Consider the following 18604-nt stretch of genomic DNA (forward strand, 5'->3'; position numbering starts at 1 on the left):
CTACTTTCGCATCCACTCCATACACATTAGGGACAATTTATGGAGTCCAAATAATCGACAAATCCGCACATCTTTGGGATGTGGGAGGAAACTGGAGCACCTGGCCTGAGGTCAGGATCGAATCGGTCTCTGGTGCTGAGAAGCAGCAGCTCTACCAGCTGTGCACTGTGCCTCCAAATTTGTGATACCTGCAAGGTTGTGGAATTAGTTTGATTTATAATTTAAAACATAGCTTGTGGTATGTGGAACATGATTGGGAGGAAGGTAGACACAAAATGCTGGAGTAACTCAGCGGTTGAGGCAGCATTTATGGAGAGAAGGAATACTCTAGCATTTTGTATCTACATTCAATTTTACCAGCATCTGCAGTTCTTTCTTACACATGATTGGGAGGAACATAGTTTAGTTTAGAGATACAGCGCGGAAACAGGCTCTTCAGCCCACTAAGTCAGCACTGACCAGCGACCCCCACTTATTAACACTATCCTACACCCACTATGAACAATTTACACTTATAGTGGCTTGCAAAAGTTTTCATACCCCTTGAACTTTTCCACATTTTGTCACGTTACAACCACAAACGTAAATGTATTTTATTGGGATTTTATGTGATAGACCAACACAAAGTGGTGCATAATTGTGAAGTGGAAGGAAAATGATACATGGTTTTCAAATTTTTTTACAAATAAAAAACTGAAAAGTGTGGCGTGGAACAAAAATGGCAGGTGTTTCTAGGAATAATACAGAAGGTGCAGGATCAGTTCATTCCTAGGAGGAAGAAATATTCCAAGGGGAGAAAGGAACGACCATGGCTGACAAAGGACATCAGGGACAGTATAAAAATTAAAGCAAAGAAGTACAACGTAGCAAAGATGAGCGGGAAGCAAGAGGATTGGGTAATGTTAAAAGAACAACAGAAGATAACCAAAAAGACAATACGGGGATAAAAGATGAGGTACGAAGGTAAGCTAGCCAAGAATATAAAGCAGGATAGTAAAAGCTTCTGTAGGTATGTGAAGAGGAAAAAATTAGTTAAGACCAAAGTTGGACCCTTGAAGACCGAAAAAGGTGAATTTATTATGGGGAACAAGGAAATGGCAGATGAGTTGAATGGGTACTTTGGATCTGTCTTCACTAAGGAGGACACAAACAATCTTCCTGATATAGTAGTGGCCAGAGGATCTGGGGTGACAGAGGAACTCAAGGAAATCCACATTAAGCAGAAAATGATGTTGGATAGACTGATGGGACTGAAGGCTGATAAATCCCCAGGGCCTGATGGTCTGCATCCCAGGGTACTTAAGGAAGTGGCTCTAGAAATCATGGATGCATTGGTGATAATGTTCCAATGTTCTATAGACTCAAGATCAGTTCTTGTGGATTGGAGGGTAGCTAATGTTATCCCACTTTTTAAGAAAGACGGGAGAGAGAAAACAGGGAATTATAGACCAGTTAGCCTGACATCGGTGGTGGGGAAAATGCTGAAGTCAGTGTAAGAGGCTGAGAGTTGAGCATGTGGGGATTTGTAAAATTATATAAATATATGGAGTGTGAATAGTGAATAGTCATTGTCCTTCAAAATCTAAAGGGCATAGGTTTTATAAGAGAGGAGAAACATTTAACGGGGACCCGAAGGGGAACTTATTCACACAGAGGTGGTGGGTATATGGAACAAGATGGCAGAAAATGTGGTAGAAGCAGGTACAATTTCAACGTTGGAAAGTCACTTTGCTACATGGATAGAAAACATTTGGAGAGATTTAGGCCAGGCACAGTCAGCCGACAGTTAAATCAGCATTGATGTGTTAGGCTACAGATCCTGTTTCCATGCTGCATAGGTCTATGACTCGAGGAACACAATAATTCCAAGCAATGTCCAGATGCGTTACTGGTGGAATGTTGTCAGAATCAGCGGCTTGTGTTGCATCCATTCATCCTATGTTTATAGAGTGAATTAAATGGATTGAAAGCTGACTTTGTGAATGCGGGATACTTGCTGGTAGATTGAGATGTCTTTCGGATCCCCAGTTTCAACATTTCCCCACCCTTATGTCAGTAGCTTCATCCAGCTCTAAGATACCTGCATTCTTTCATTTTTGATCTTTTTTTGTGCACCCTATCAATGAACACCATTTTAATCATTGCATCTACGGATGCTGACCTAAGTTTTGGAATTTTCTGTCTCAACCTCTCCATCTCCCCTTTCTACGATACTCATCGAAACCCATTTCCATGACCTAGCTTTTGATCTTCTGCCTAACCTCGATACGATACAATACGATAAAACGTTATTCATGCCTGGAGGTAAATTGGTCTGCCAACAGTCACAACACACAACAAGGTGCATGAAAACCTGAAATTAAAGGTGTGTTGGTCTCACATCTTTGTTAGTGGTCTTTTGATCCCACTTCCGGGTGATTTACCATGTTCAGGATGCTATGTTGATATTGCCACTACTCAGCCGACTGGATCTTGTTGGCTCTGATCTCACTATCGCTTACATGTTCCTGGTATTTTAAAAGATGTTCTTAAAATTTTGAATGAATGTATAAGTGAAGTTTAAATTTCTATTTGTCTTATAGAATTAGGACAAGGAATTATGGGATGTTTTATGCGATGAATGACATAAGGAGCTTTCTTAATGAAGCTAATAAATACAGATTATTTCATCTTTTTTGGAAAAGGCAGATACATCCTTGAATCAGAGGATGGTATAGTGTTCTAAGATTGTCCATGGCTGTGAGGAAAATATAGTTGAAATGTGATGGGTTGAGAGGTCTGTTAGCATTGTGTTTGTGACATGATGTATGATGATGATCCACTGTCAATTTTCTTTATCCATGTCAAGTTGAAGGTCAAGGATAAACATTATAGGTTGCAAGAAAAGGAATATCATTGAAGTTTTGCTTCACACCACCCGAGATAAATATTTATCAAGAGATGAAATTACTGAGTAAAAGTGTTCAATAAACCTTGCATTTGTTATTCTCCGTGCTGTGATGTTGCTTTTCATAAAAGAGGACGTGACTCCTTATTTGTGTCTTGAATCAACTGGAGAACAAAAGATCGCCTTGGACAATTGTGGTTTTGCTGAATCTTCCCTGTTGTAATTTGATGGTACAATTGCTGCCATTGCAGTATGCAGGTTGTTGCCATTGAGCGGGTTGTCCACTCCGATGCCAATTGGTTCTGATAAATATCAGTGGCAAATTCTTGTAAATCTTAGAAAGCAAGCTGTCTAAAATGTCCAATAGGCCCAATTTACCTGCTTGACTGCATTTTAATAGTTAATTTAATATTCATGTATCTGTTATTTTCAATAAACTTGCTTTACTCGTGCTTTTATAACTAGCAATGTGCATCTTTGTAACAAGGCTGCTAAATAATTTAATTGACTGAATACTGATGACCTTTTTGCAACTGGGAGATGTTATAATTATGCTGCATGTAGGTACTGATAAGCTGATGATGCCAATCTTGTGTGCAAGGAGTCCAGTAAGGTACATGGATTCTTTCATGAAATAAACATTAAAGGATTGCCACTCTGAGATTACCCAGGGTGCATTGAGAGCTGAGACAGGAGCTGGTGTTTAGAAGTCTGCCCACTGGTTGGCCACCAAAGCACTCCAATCTGCAGGTGGTGCTTGTGTCGCGTATGGACAGTTCCAGCGAGAGAGGGGGGGAAAGAAAGAAACACGAGTGGCTTACTTGCGCTGCGTGATCTCTAGTTCTTCTGAACTCTCTCTTTTTAATAATAAACTTTCAGTGGCATGTTATTGCACAGCAGATCGGTATGAAAAAGATTGAAGGTTGTGAGGAAGTTGGCAGCTCCAGAGCTGAATTCTGCCAGAATCCGGTGGCAGCTCGGATGATCTTGTTTATATCCGAAATGATCCAGGTTGGTACCTTTTGGGAACTGGATTGGACAGACTGGCATTGGCTGGAGCGATGCCAAGATGCTTGGGAAGGATGCCATGCTGAGAGTGCAAAGAAAAGCAGCCAATACTTGGCACAGCTGAATTGAAACTGCCTCCTTTTGTTTGCTTGCTGTGTTTTGTTTCTTCTCCTCCCCCACCCTCTTGTAAACCCCCACCCTCTCGCTAAGGAGCAAAATACCATGGGGCAAAATTACTGCTACAGGACTGAAATCTTGAACTTTTGTTTTCACAGACTCGGGGAGTGAATGGTTAGTGTGACCAATAATTTGTGTCCCGACTGTCCATTTTTAACCGATTAACTGTTAATTGTTGCTTTTTAACTGTAGGAGGATGTGTGAGCCTAATACTGATTGATTATTTATATTTATTATTGGCTGCATTTCATTCAGGTTAGGCAGCTTGAATGAGTTTCAGCGCGGCAGCATGGAAAGATGGTGATGGATTATTAAAAGGCAGGGTAAAAAAGGGATTGCTGTTTGGCATGGAGTCTGCGCTTCAATGTGTACTAGCAACAATTGAACGAACAATGCCCAACAAGCATTGTGAATGTTTATCCATGTTAGAAATTCCTACTTTACATTTTATTTTACCTTTGACAGTATTTTCTCCATGGGAATATGACTTAATTTGCTTAAGAAAAGCTTGTAACAGTGTGCGAAAAATCCCTCGTATTTCTATCGTATTATAGTTGTGATATTGGTTGCTCTTTTCAGGGGAGTTCCGTAAAGACCTGAACTCTTAGGCCAGTATTCAAATTTATAAATTCTAAGAAACTGATTTACTTCAGTTTCTATTATTAATCTCATCCTGTTATGACAAGAGTTATTCTTTTGACATTCTTTTTTTAAATTGGCCAGAATAAAATACAAAAAGCTTTAGAAAATTGAAGTTGAGACTCCACTGTGTTGCAAGGGCTTTCTAATAATACAAATGAGGTGTATACTAGAGGTTTTATTGAAAAGCAATCATTTTTAAATTTTAGTTTTCAAAATTGTTTATTTAGTTGTGAAAATTGCAGCTTCATTCGTGAAAATATAGCACTATTGAAAAAGTTAGCAAACTGTTTTATTCAGTTCAACAACTAATGATTTTATATGCATTTGAAAACCATGGCCTGTTTGTAGTGGCTTATGTCTAGGTTTTCATACTAGAGGCATGCAGTTTTGTATGTTAGAAGCAAGAATAGAATCCACAGTTCTTTTATAAGGACATTTTTTTAAGCAATTCTAATTAGATTGGCAAACTATCTCTGCATTGGGGTACAGCAAAAACGAAGTTTGGGAATCTGGCTATTTTTTGTACATTCTCACCTTTCTATGATTGCCTTGTATCAAATGCCTTTGTAAACCCATGTCCATGGAGTAACAACATGCATGTAGCTAGAAGCACAGCACATCAGTTTTCTTTTGAGAGGGAGAAACAGGAGCAAATGGTTGCCTATATTGAAAGGGTTCAGGTAGGATTTAACCTTCTTTTTGTATGTAGATTATTTTGAAGCTGAATGAATCAAGATTATGATTTTGTTTATCTAAGTGAAAAACATTTAACAAGAGCTTGGAGCTTTGTTGCATAAAGTTAGCTTCATTGGCATGTCTAATTTAGTAGATCACTGAGTGGATGGGTTTTGAATATAAATTATTTCCATCAGTCTAAAGTGATTCTGATAGCACAGGTTTTAAATATAATGACTTACTGCAGTGCGAATTTGTACACTATTTGTGGTTAATGTGGTATTGTATTAGGGATTTGAGTTGCAGCAGTCCAATGACATGGAAGTTGTATAGTGACATATAACCACTGTAGTGTATTGTAGAAAATAACTGGGCATCTGTGTAGCACTCTTACTAAATGGAAATGTCTTTCATTAAACAATTGTTCTATAGAAAATTATTAAATAACATTTTCTAAATTCCCCATCAACTAAATACTCCAGTGTATGCAGAATTGGAAATTTATCATTTGTTATACCTATAACATGCAGAGGAGTGGTGTGGTTTGTTTATATAGATTGTAAGCAAATTGGCTGTATAATTTATTGTCCAGTATAGACACAGTTAAATACAGCAAAACGTTGGAGGCAGGTTTTTCACTGTCTGGGTTTGTATTTAAAAACTAACTCATTACAATTGTTAATTAACCATGTATTGGTGCTTCTGCTACTAACAGGCAGCAATGCAGTCCTGATGTAATTTCATCTGAAGTCCAAACACCAAGGTGGTATGGTGTTAAGCATAAATTGTGGAGAATTTGTATTATATACAGTTTAATTTCCACCGATGGTGCTGTAAGTTGAATGACATTCTTAATCAAAAATGGAATGATAAAACGTTTTTTTGCACTGTCAGTAATTAAAAATACACAAAATGCATGAAGAAAAATTGATTTTGAGAAAAATATCCTTAAAGGGATGACTCCAGTTCAGGGTGAATTCTGTCTGGATTACGAGATATTAGCTACAAGCTCGAAGTTCCCGCAGCCGATGGTCGAAGCTCCCGCGTCGGGGCGGTCCAGGCTCCATGTCGGGGCAATCGAAGCTTCGGCGTTGGGACAATCAAAACTCCCTCGTCAAGGCGGTCGAAGCTCCTGTGGCTTGGAGTTCCCAAAGTCGGTCTCTGACCAGAGACCGCGAGCTCCATGATGTTAAGTCCGCAAACACCTATGGTTGGAGCACCGAGGTCGATCCCTGGCAAAGGGTTCGTGGGCTCCGTGATGTTAAAATCCCGTAGATTCCCCGTGGTGGAGCTCTCAAAAGTCGGTCTCCAGTAAAGGCCGACAACTCCACGATGTTAGGCCGCAGTGCGGACGGAGATACAATACGGAAAAGAATTGCATCTCCATCGAGATTTTAAGAGATTTGAAAAAGTTCCCCCCATCCCCCTCCCCCCCATAAAATGAGCTAATGAACACTAAAAACATACATTTAACACATACTATTAAACACAAAGAAGGAAGCGACAGACAGACTGTTGGCGACGCAGCCATTGCTGGCGCTACCCGGTGGTAGAGGAGATTTGCGGGACAAGGTTTTTTTACCCAGAGAGCGGTCGGTGCATGCCTGGAATGTGCTGTCAGGATGGTGGAGGTGGCAGATACCATAGTGACATTTATTGGCCTGTCCCACTTAGGCGATTTTTCAGGCCACTGCCAAGTTGCGCGCACACACACACATCGCTTCCTTCACCGGCCCGTTATGCAGGCGGGGGACAGGGCAAGTGGAGGGAGCGTTGTTTGAGTGAAATTCACACGGTGCAAACCAAGGTGATATGGACACACATCGTGATGAACAGGAAGGTTGGCGCTGTAATTAAGTTGGCTAAAGCACAGTGTACGGTAAGTCATTTAAAAGAGGGGGGAGAGGAGAGAGAAGGAGTAGAGCCAACTTTTGAGAAGTCAGAGAAACACGGCCGTGAAGCTCGGCGGACATTTAACATTACCGGTCGGTTATCCTTGGTTCTGAAAACTACTGCTTACGTTTTTTTCCCCCAATGAGCCAATGAAATTCATTCGGTCAGCACTGTCTACAACCTACGAGCAGCTCCGACCACATGGCAACTCACTAGGACCTCTTGGCGACTCACCAGGAGGCACGAGAATTCTCGCTACTCTCCAAGGCGGCTTCATTCTGGTTGCAGCTAATTTTTAAACATGTTGAAAAATTTGCAGTGACCATAAGGCCGCAACTAGTTCCCAGAATGTGGGAACTCCTAACGACCATGAAGGCGACTCCCCGGCAACTACCTGCGAACATGTGGCGACTGCATAGTTTCCTGCAGTCGCCTAAAACGTCGCCTAAGTGGGACAGGCCCATAAAGAGGCTTTCGGATAGGTATACATGGATATGGAGGGGTAAAGAACGTGTAGGCTGATGGAGATTAGTTTATCATGGCATTATGTTTGGCACAGACATGGTGGGTCATAGGGCCTGTTCTTATGCTATACTTTGTTCTATGTTCTATACTTCTATACTTTAGTGATGCAATGGTGGTTTGGGGAGAGAATTCAAGCTTAAAGGGCCTGTCCCACTTACGTGTCCTTGGCACGCAAATTACGCGACCACGTGGTCGCGTTGAGCCGAGACGGTCGAGCGAAGGTCGGGCACGATTACATGCGTACGCACAGCCATCTGGAGCGCGTGACATCATTTGAAGATGGACACACAGCTGGAGTAACTCAGCGGGACCGGCAGCAACTCTGGAGAGAAGAAATGGGTGGCGTTTCGTGTCGAGATCCTTCTTCAGTCTGAAAAGAAGGGTCTTGACCCGAAACGTCACCCATTGCTTCTCTCCAGAGGTGCTGCCGATCCCGCTGAGTTACTGTTGCATTTTGTGTCTATCTTCAATTTTCTTGGCCCCGCTGTGGGAGTAGAAGTGGGGGCGGATCCGGACCGCAACGGCCGCGAGCCCCAGGCCGAGTTCGGCGATCGTTTGCCTGCTTCTGCTGCTGTTGAAGGTGAGACGTTGCGTCCCACTTTGGCCGTCAGTTCCGCGACAGGCCGTTGTCACTCGAAGATTTCATTCACTGCAAGAATTTTGCGATGTCAGGACCGGCCCTGCACAACTCCATACCCTTCCGTGCTTACGGGCCTCGGGTGGCCATACGGTGCTCGTACGCCTCAAGCGACCATGAGGTTGCGTAATTTGCGAGCCAAGTACGCGTAAGTGGGACAGGACCTTTAGTTTGTTCCTTTCTTTGAATACCATCTCTTGTCTCTAACCTGTCTGTCTCTTTTGGGGGCACTCTGCACTCTGTCTTGCAAATTCAGCAGTAACTGAAACAAAATATTTATTCTCTGCATCATCATACTCTACAGTTGTATCTAATTTGTATTTATTTTTTCTTTCTTGTATCACTTTTTAATATCATGTTTTCTATTTCACTACTTTTGTTGTAGTTCGTGAAGCACTGACCCCCCTCCATGTTTTAATATCTGTCCCTGTAAATTTGAAGTCAAGCTTGCAAATCTGTAGGGAGATCTTTCTGGTTCCAAATGCCTAATGTACACACACAGCAGATTTTTTTCCCATGCCCTTAACCATGATCCTCTTGTTTAAGAAGTAAAGATCCGGGCTTTGAACTATTTTTTATTTTGTCTTTCACCATAAACCCATCTTTAGAATTCTGTAATTTATCTTAAGAATTGCGATAGAGCTGCTGCAATGATTCTATTCTTCTTGGCTACAATTGCGGATATGAACTTATCAAGGCCAAGCACTTCTGCAACAGAACAGCCCTAGACATTAGAGATTTTGTATGTTTACTCGTCATACATATGTTTGCTGTGTACCATGTTCTATATTGTACTTAATGGAATTTGCATCAATAAGAATTGTACATTTTATTGAAATAGAAAGCCAGAAAACAAAGATCTTATGTCGTAGATTTATGAAGTATTCGAGGAGTATAAAAAATATAACACTTAATCTTTTACTTCATATTTATTTGGGAGCTTCCTATCTGAATTCATATGTATGAAAGTAATATTTAATTAATTCTGGTGCCTGGTTTCTCAGCAGGGAGGGATATGGAATCAAACCAGAATCTAATTATTAACTTACGCAGGAACAGTGAATTCAGGCCAAACAGAGCTAAAGAAAGTTAGTGGTACATAAAATGAAATGTTTTCTGGAGTATTACTGAGAAAAGTTGGAATTTTTCATAATTAGTATTGTAGAAGAAGCCAGTCTAGTGACTGTAGAATTATGTATTTGAAGATGATGTACCTGAGAAGTTGGTTAATGCGCCTGGCAACTTCTACCTTAGCAAGACCCTATACCACTACAATTTGCCTACCACCACAATAGATCAAAAGGGGGTGTAATCTGGCTGGTTCTCAACTCTGTGCTGGACCACCTGGACAATAATATCTGTTTCCTGATGCATGCACAGATGACATGGCTCTGTGTCATGGAAAATCATGATATGGACCAAGAAATAGGGATATGTACCCACCCACCCTGCAATTCAGAGATCACCTACAATTAATAGGTATGCCTACAATTAATAGCACATCTCATCAAGATCTCATCCATTTCCCAATTCTTTGCTCTTAGCATCTCTTGTCTCAGAGATAAGATGGAGTTTCCTGGTTCTCGCTTCCTGCCCACAAGCCTTGATATTCAATGAAATATTCTTCATAATTTCTGCCTCTTTCAGCATGATTCCATGACCCCCTTTATACTCACTGGGGCCTTGCTTCATATCACTGGAGCCCCATGTTCTCTCGAAACTCACTGGAGCCCTTTTTATCTGATTTCTCATAACACCAGGTCCCCACTTCTCGTGCATCCTGGAAGCTCACCGGGGCTGTGCTCGCTCTAAGTCAATCGGGGCACTACTTTCTGAACTCCCTTTAAACTCTCCAGGTCTGTTCCCTGCACTCCCATTAGCTCTGCAAGGTCCCACTTACCGCACTTTCTTTCAGCTCACCACAATCCTGCTTTCCTTTCTTTCCCGTGACATTTATTGAGCACACTGGAAAACCTATTCCAACCTCGCCAATTGCATTTGGTGCTCCTGATGTGGCCTCCTTTACATCTGTGGGACCAAGCATAGAGGAGGAGACCTGAAACGTTCTGAAGCTCCTGGTTGCTAACTATTTTAACTCTCCTTCCTATTCCCATAGCGACCTTTCAGACCTTGGGCTTCTCCATTGCCAGAGTAAGGTCATACGCAAAATGGAAAAGCAGCATCTCATGTTTTGCTAAGGTAGTCTACAACCTAATAGGGTGACCATTGAATTTCACAATTTCAAGTAATACACCCACTGTCTTCCCTCTGGCCCCCACCCACCCCAGTGCAAACACAATGCTTCCAACTCTATTCTCTCAATTCTACCACCCGAGACATTGCACCTTGCCCCTCCTCTGTTTGCTTGTCTCCCATCTCCATGTCTCATATTACTCTTTAAACCCATTTTTTCCGCCCCTCCCCCTTGCTCACTCCCATCTGAGTCTTTCCACTCTTTTCCTCCCTCCAGCTTTAGATTTCACTCCTCATGGTCTTTCCTTAACTGACTCCCTTTTTTATTTTTCTCCTCTAGCCTTTGTAACTTACTCCACTCATCTACCAATCAACTTCCCTATATTCATCTATATTTACCCATCACTTGCCAGGCTTTGCTCTACCACCCACCTCAGATTTCTGTTCCCTGCTGCATCACTGAAGAATGGTCACAATCTGATAAGCAGGTGATAGACTTCTGACCGACATCCACTATAAACCCACTGACTCCCATGGCTATCTAGACTACACTTCTTCCCACCCTGCTTCCTGTAAGGACTCCATCCCCTATTCCCAATTCCTCTGTCTATGCCACATCTGCTCCCAGGATGAGGTGTTCCACACCAGGGCATCGGAAATGTCCTCATTCTTCAGGGAACGGGGGTTCCCCTCCCCTATTATAGATGAGGCTCTCATCAGGGTCCCGTAACACTGCTCTCTCTCCCCATTACCCCACTCGTAACAAGGGCCGAGTCCCCCTAGTCCTCACCTTTCACCCCACTAGCCGTCACATACAACAAATAGTCCTCCGTCATTTTCGCCACCTCCAACGTGACCCCACCACTCGCCACATCTTCCCATCTCCTTCCCTGTCTGTTTTCCACAAAGACCGCTCCCTCCGTAACTCCCTGGTCAATTCTTCCCTTTCCACCCGAACCACCCCCTCCCCGGGCACTTTCCCTTGCAACCGCAAGAGATGCTACACTTGTCGCTTTACCTCCCCCCTCGATTCCATTCAAGGACCCAAGCAGTCGTTCCAGGTGCGACAGAGGTTCACCTGCACCTCCTCCAATCTCATCTATTGCATCCGCTGCTCTAGATGTCAGCTGATGTACATCGATGAGACCAAGCGTAGGCTTGGCGTTCGTTTCGCCGAACTCCGCTCGGTCCACATTAACCAACCTGATCTCCCAATGGCTCAGCACTTCAACTCCCCCTCTCATTCCGAATCCGACCTTTCTGGCCTGGGCCTCCTCCATGGCCAGAGCGAGCAACACTGTAAAAATTGGAGGAGCAGCACCTCATATTCCGCTTGGGCAGTTTGCACCCTAGCGGCATGAACATTGACTTCTCCAATTTCCGGTAGCCCTTGCTGTCTCCTCCCCTTCTCAGCTCTCCCTCAGCTCTCTGGCTCCTCCTCTTCCTTTCCCCTTTCTTCTTCCCCCCCCGACCCTACATCAGTCTGAAGTAGGGTTTCGGCCTGAAATGTTGCCTATTTCCTTCGCTCCATAGATGCTGCTGCACCCGCTGACTTTCTCCAGCACTTTTGTTTACCCACAATCTGAAACTATCGTCTGCCCATTCCTTCCACAGATGTTGCCTCAACGGCAGTTCTTTGGGAGATAAAATGGCCAGGCTTCATGCTGAGCTCCCTGTGGAGGTTTCCAAAATTGAAATTGCTGTTTTCCTTGTAGCCAAACTTTGTATCCTTGTGGAGGCATATACTTTCCCTCCTGTTGCACCCTGTGAATTCTGCTGTTACACAAGAACTTTTGGAAAGCTTTGGTTAGGCAGAATTTTTCCAATTAGAGGGAAAAATGTTAAACAACAGAGGGATGTTGACTGGACCAGAATAAATGCACTGTGGCAGGAAATGGTAGTTACTGAACTAATAATCTAGAGATCTGAACCAATGATCTGGAGAATTTGTTTGAATTCCATGCTGACAGCTGAGGAGTTAAATGAAGTTAATTGAATAACCCAGAATACAAATCTAATACCAGTAATGATAACAATGAATCTATCAGATTATCAGTGAAATCCCATCTGCCTTTTTATTGTTCCTTAGAGAACAATCTGCCATTCTTCTCCAGATTGATCTATTTGTGTCTTCAAAACTGTCACTATATGATTGACTCTTAACTATTTCTGTGACAAAGCGTTACTGCTTATAACGGTGAGCAATAAGTGTAGGCCTCGTCAGCAATGCCAATGAATAATTAAAGATGTTTCCAGGTTACTTGCCATTGATTTGGAGAATGCTGTATGAGTCATATACAACTTGGAGATGAATGAATGCAAACCTTTTTGTGTTTGTAAATGTTGTAGTACTAATGTGATCATGTGGGTTCCATTGTTGAGGCAATGCATACATTTGCTGCGGATTAATTTTCCAAAGTCCCATCAAGGAATTCCTTAGATAGATGTGTTCCTGAGTGTTCCTGAGTTAGATGTGGCCCTTGTGGCCCTTGTGGCTAAAGGGATCAGGGGGTATGGAGAGAAGGCAGGTACGGGATACTGAGGTGGATGATCAGCCATGATCAGATTGAATGGCGGTGCAGGCTCGAAGGGCCGAATGGCCTACTCCTGCACCTATTTTCTATGTATCTATGTATCAGACATGCAATTTGCTACAGACTGTCCAATCTGATCTTTGCTTTCTGAGGCAGATGGAAAAGAGTCAGTCAAATTTTGCCATCAGAGCAGCTTATAGGTAGAACTGATCACGGTTGAGAATGTAGGTCTCGTTTCAGTTTGAAAAAGTTTTGTGATTGCCTTCAAGATGTATTGAATAATTGGTGCTTAGATGCTAAGACAAATACTGCAGATGCAAAGCAACATTGCCACCTGTATTTTGCCCTTGAAGCCTCAGTTTCCTGATGTGAAAATATATTGCTGGTCCTTCGTTGTTAATGAGTTCAAATCGAAGACTTGCTGTCTAATAGCATTATTAGAGTGATTTCACTTGAAGGACTATAGTAGTTCAAGAGGGTGGTTCACCACCACTTTCACTAGGGCTATTATGGATGGGCAATAAATGCTTGCTTGCCAGCGATGCATAGATCCTGAAAAGTTAACAAATAAGTAAAAAATAATTGAAAGAACAGCAATTTCAGTAGAATTGTTACTATTACATGTGCTATCAACTAGAAACGCTGACTAAAATAGACAAGATGCTTCACAGGAGTACTAACAATCAAAAATGGAAAACGGGAGATATTCGGGCAAATGCTCATTTGAAGAGAAAGATCATAAGAAGCGCTTTGAGGAATAAGAGAGAGAGAGAGAGAGAGAAAGGTATAGTTGCAGGAATGCTTGGTTTTGGCAAGTTGGACTGTCTTTAATGAGGCTTGCACACTCTACAGTTGTGTCTTCTCAGCCCCATTCCCGTTGAAAAAGTATGCATGATTGCTGCCAAGTTTGAAAATCGTTGCCAGTAGAACACATTTGTACATACATTCTATGCAGAATGCAGGACACTGACAAATTACTGTGACTCGTGTCTTGTGATCAATGATTCAGAAGGTCCTGCTACTTTCATACTTCTATCCACCTGTGTTGTTTGCATATCTGTCACCAGCCATGGCATCGATTATATCATTCTATTGTTAATTCTATTGTTAAACCATAATCTATGGATGATGGAAATGTTGGAAGAGAAGGTATATTCTCAAGCAGAAATTTCCGGCTTATCTGAGTAAAGCTCTAGTACTGTGATCGAGAGGAGTTTTTACTAATTTTTCTGTAATCATTACGTTGTACATTTATAATTTTTTTGTTTAGTTCTGGCTAACTCTGTATAACGTAATTAATTATCATTTAAATTAAGCTGTTGAATTTAGATGATTTAACAAACTTTTCTCATGGGCATTTTCAATTTTCTGGATTGTGTAAGTGTCAGGTAACCTTTAGAAATGTATTAGAGGAGGGTCTGAAACTGAAAATCTGCATCTGTTCTAAATATAAACAAAAAGATAATTGCAACATTGCATGGTTTTCATTTGTAAGATGCTATTCTGTAGAGTGGTATTAATTCAAGTGGTATTAATCTGTGGACAATCTGTGCCTGGACAGATCCTGTCTGCCTCTGGGGAGATCTGTGGAAACGAATAGGTTCTTGATTAGTAACGGCATCAAAGGTTACGGGGAGAAAGCAAGAAAATGGGGATGACATGGAAAAATAGGTCAGTTATGATCGAATGGCGGAGCAGACACGATGGGCCAAATACCCTTATTCTTCTCCTGTGTTTTATGGTCTATTTCACAATAGGTAACTCCTATGTTTCTTAGTTATACTGTTTTTGTCAAGTGTTGCAGAGATTACATTTGGAAGTTTAACTTCTTTGCCCCATAATAACCTTGGCATAAATTCACCTTTTGGCTCAATTGCGATTAGATACCAAATGTTCTGTTCATCCATTATGACTTTCTTTCTCTCACTTATTATCTAATCTTTTCTCTCCTTAACACAGTAATCAAAAAAATAAGGTCCAAGTATTACATTTCATATTACCACCCTCCCCTTTGACCTTTAAGATGCCCTTATTTGTTGATCAACTGAAAGAAAAGGGTTAATTAAACATTTTCAATACCATGTTAATGCTGTCCCTTTCTCAGTGTCATCAGCATATTAACACAGTGAGAAGACAATAGACGGCCATGTCTGTTGAAGGAAAATATGCATTACAAAATTCATTCTTTTTAAGATTTAAGCATGCCCCTCCTCTGATACATGTGACCTGCATCCTGCTGTTTGAATGGTGAGCAGTCTCTGATGGTCTGTAAGCAGCAGTTATTTTTAAGAATATAATAACCTCCAGATTTGATTTTTAATTTCCAATCTAATTGAAGGATAATTTACACTGATTCAGTAAGATTGCTAGAAATTTAAAATTGCAACCTTTCAATTGTTCCTATTTATTCTCTTAAAAGAATGAAGCAGTTTTTGAGAAATAAGTTAAACTACATACATCAACTGGACCTCATTCTTTGGGAATAATGTGGTTGATCGTTTTCATGATACCTGCAAATCAAATTTTCTTTTCTCTTTTAGTGATGATGTTTATTTAATTATTGATTTGAGTTTTCAAGCTGAGTGAATTATGACACCTGGAGGGTTTTTATAATGTTTATGCAGAGCATCTTTGATTTTGCTTCTTACTGTAAAAGGATGGAGCAGTTTTGATCCAAAGTCCCTGACTTCATGCATGTTGATAAAGTCAATCAATTATGGTGATGAGATACATATGAGCATAAATCATATTGCTTTGGGAGAGGGATGATTAAGATTGTCATTCATAATCAACTAATGCCTAGATTCCAAAGTTAAGTAATATGAGGACATGGGATTATACCTTCTAATATTTAAAATGTATACAAATTTGTCCTTGCCAGGGTGCTGCATGATTTCTTGAAACTACTAGACACTTACTTTGAATGCAGATTTTAATTATCAGAGGTCTTCCAGGAAATATAAGCTTGGTAATGAACATATGTTTGCTATATTTTTGTATAAAATGTGTTTTAAACACATTTTGATGTGGTTTATCATGTTCATCCTTTTAACTTAGAGGCAACAATAGCACCATCCGTCTTATTCAATTTAATCAAATTAATTACACTTTCCAAATGCTGTAGCTTTCAATGCTTTCACCCTATTAATTTGTGGTATTCCCTGTTCAGCATTAGGTTTTCAGAGGACCGTCATGGTTTTATTTTGTTCATATGTGAGAAAATGTCTGGTATTGTCCACAGCCTTTTACTAGATTGTTGGGAGTGGGGGTGGGGATGGTGGTGTGGTATGAATTGTAAAATTAAATTTGCTTGATCTTAGAAATTTCAATGCATGGAACATTACTGCAGTGTTTCCATAATGACAGCATACAAGCAATTACCCCTCCCCCACTGTGTCTCATTGGTTAATTTAAACCCGCAGCATCCCATTATGAGTGATTTTCTTTGATCTAATGCAGATAATGCTGCAAAATTTAAAAATAATTTTCTGTTCTTTTAATAGGCAGTTTTAAAAGATTTTCAATTAAAATTTATCATCACACTCACATTTGCAGTTATACAGCACATTTATTATTAAATAATCAAGTGAATGCCTAACAGTTGAACTGTTAGTTCATGTTGGATTCTTTACCTGTTTTGTAGACTTTGCCGAAGCATTTCTGGAATCTATTTCATAGATTCTTCAGCTTTATTGCAGTTTTTTTCAAAATATATCTGTATTGTATATATTGATGTGTGTAGCCAGTGTTATGTTATATTGTCATTGTGATCCTATTGCCCGGTTTTGTTGTTTTATTACATGCATGTTTGACATGTTTTCTATGTAACTGTAAGACAAAATGTATGAAAACATATTGCATTTCATGAAAGAAACAAAGCTACATTTATACAGCATCATTCATACTCTCAGCTCAACAAAAATATCGTGTAGTTTAATATGTACTAAATGTAAAAGCATCAAATATTGTAATAGAAAAATGCAATACACTCCCAAGTTTTGTAAAGCTTTGGGCTGGTTGTACACAGAGCAAGGCTAATGCTAGAAAATATGTCAGTAATTTTCCTTTAGATTGACTTCTTTGTCACAATAATGTGAATTTGCTCTTTCCCACACCAGTAATCTTTGCCATTTAAGTTTACTAGTCAGGTTGTTAAACCATGCACATATTCTTGCTGCATATGCAGCAGGGAAATAGTTTATTTCATTTTACAAATTGTTTTCACAAATGGATCTTTATAATTAACTGTACGAGGGACATTATACAACATAAAACATACTATAAATTAGGGGTCGGCAACTTTGTTCTGCATAAGGGCCAGGACCCATGTCTGTGAGCGGATGGCGGGCCACATCTATCGCCATAGTGTGACACTTGGTGTTGTTTTTCGCATTAGTTTTCACGTGTTTTTCAATTAGGTTTCTGCAGTTCCCATGTCCCTTGCGTGTCCAGAGACTGGCTGCTGTTCCCAGGCCGCAAAAACGAATTGAAAAACAATATGCCTGCGGGTCGGATGATTTCGAGTTACGGGCCGCATCCGGCCCCTGGGCCGTAGGTTGCCCAACCCTGCTATAAATGGAAGCTTCTAATTACTGTGCATTTGACAAATAAAAGGCAATGGGAAAAAAAAGCCTTAGAAAAGAGGCTGTGTACTACTGCCTTCTTAAGTCTCTGTAGTTCCTGACCTGAACAATTATGATGTTTTTCAGACAGCAGAGATGATGGAAGCAGAACACAGATAGCATATTACTTTACTGATTCGGACATATATTGTTGTTTGATGTTCACAATGTTGTCGCTTTTACGTTGCAGAAGTCAAATTCAGGTTGATTTGTAGAACACCTGTGTAGAATCCACGGGAGCATCCTGCTACCATCTCTCTGTCCCTTTCTCTCTCTGCCCTAACTAATTGTGGGCTCCTTCCTGCCTGCTGTCAATTGTGGGAACAGGATCCTGCCTTTAATCTGAGCATGCTATAGCCTTCCAAACTTGATTTCAAAATCTCATTGTCTTTAGGTAACTCGCTTTAAGTGTTTGTATCGGAATGAGCCATGTCTACCATTTGTATTATTGGCTCAGCTGTTCTTTCTTCAAAGTACAGCTTTGATTACATATCTGTTGTGCTGCTGCAAGTAAGAATTTCATTGTTCTGTTTCGGAACATATGGTAATAAAACATTCTTGACTTTCTTGATTTACCTGCTGGGCATGTAAAGGCCTTGCATTTAATAACTCTTGTATTCCTTTGGAAGACACAAAGTGCGAGAGTAAACCCAGTAGGTCAGGCAGCATCTCTGGAGAACATGGATAGGTGAGCTTTTCCCCTCTGTTTAGCTCTTCCTGTGCGCCTGCAAGAGAGAAGTGTGAAAAATGCATCATGACTGTTGTGGTTGAATTGCTGGCCAGGTATTTGCTGCAAGATGTGGATGCGAGA

General features: G+C 40.8%; 1 protein-coding gene across 4 annotated transcripts in view; it reads left to right on the forward strand.

Annotated features, from left to right (window-relative positions):
• Positions 1-18604, forward strand: part of msraa (methionine sulfoxide reductase Aa) — a 261249-nt gene that overhangs the window by 31443 nt on the left and 211202 nt on the right. The window contains exon 1 of one of the 4 annotated variants that reach the window (XM_055635514.1): positions 4116-4186. The exons of the other annotated variants lie outside the window; for them this stretch is intronic. The gene's annotated coding sequence lies outside the window, so the exon portion shown is untranslated. Of the gene's footprint in view, positions 1-4115; positions 4187-18604 lie in introns of those variants that run through there. 4 annotated transcript variants of the gene reach the window in all.

The sequence above is a fragment of the Leucoraja erinacea genome, chromosome 5 (genome assembly GCF_028641065.1).
Source record: "Leucoraja erinacea ecotype New England chromosome 5, Leri_hhj_1, whole genome shotgun sequence".
Classification (NCBI taxonomy): domain Eukaryota; kingdom Metazoa; phylum Chordata; class Chondrichthyes; order Rajiformes; family Rajidae; genus Leucoraja; species Leucoraja erinaceus.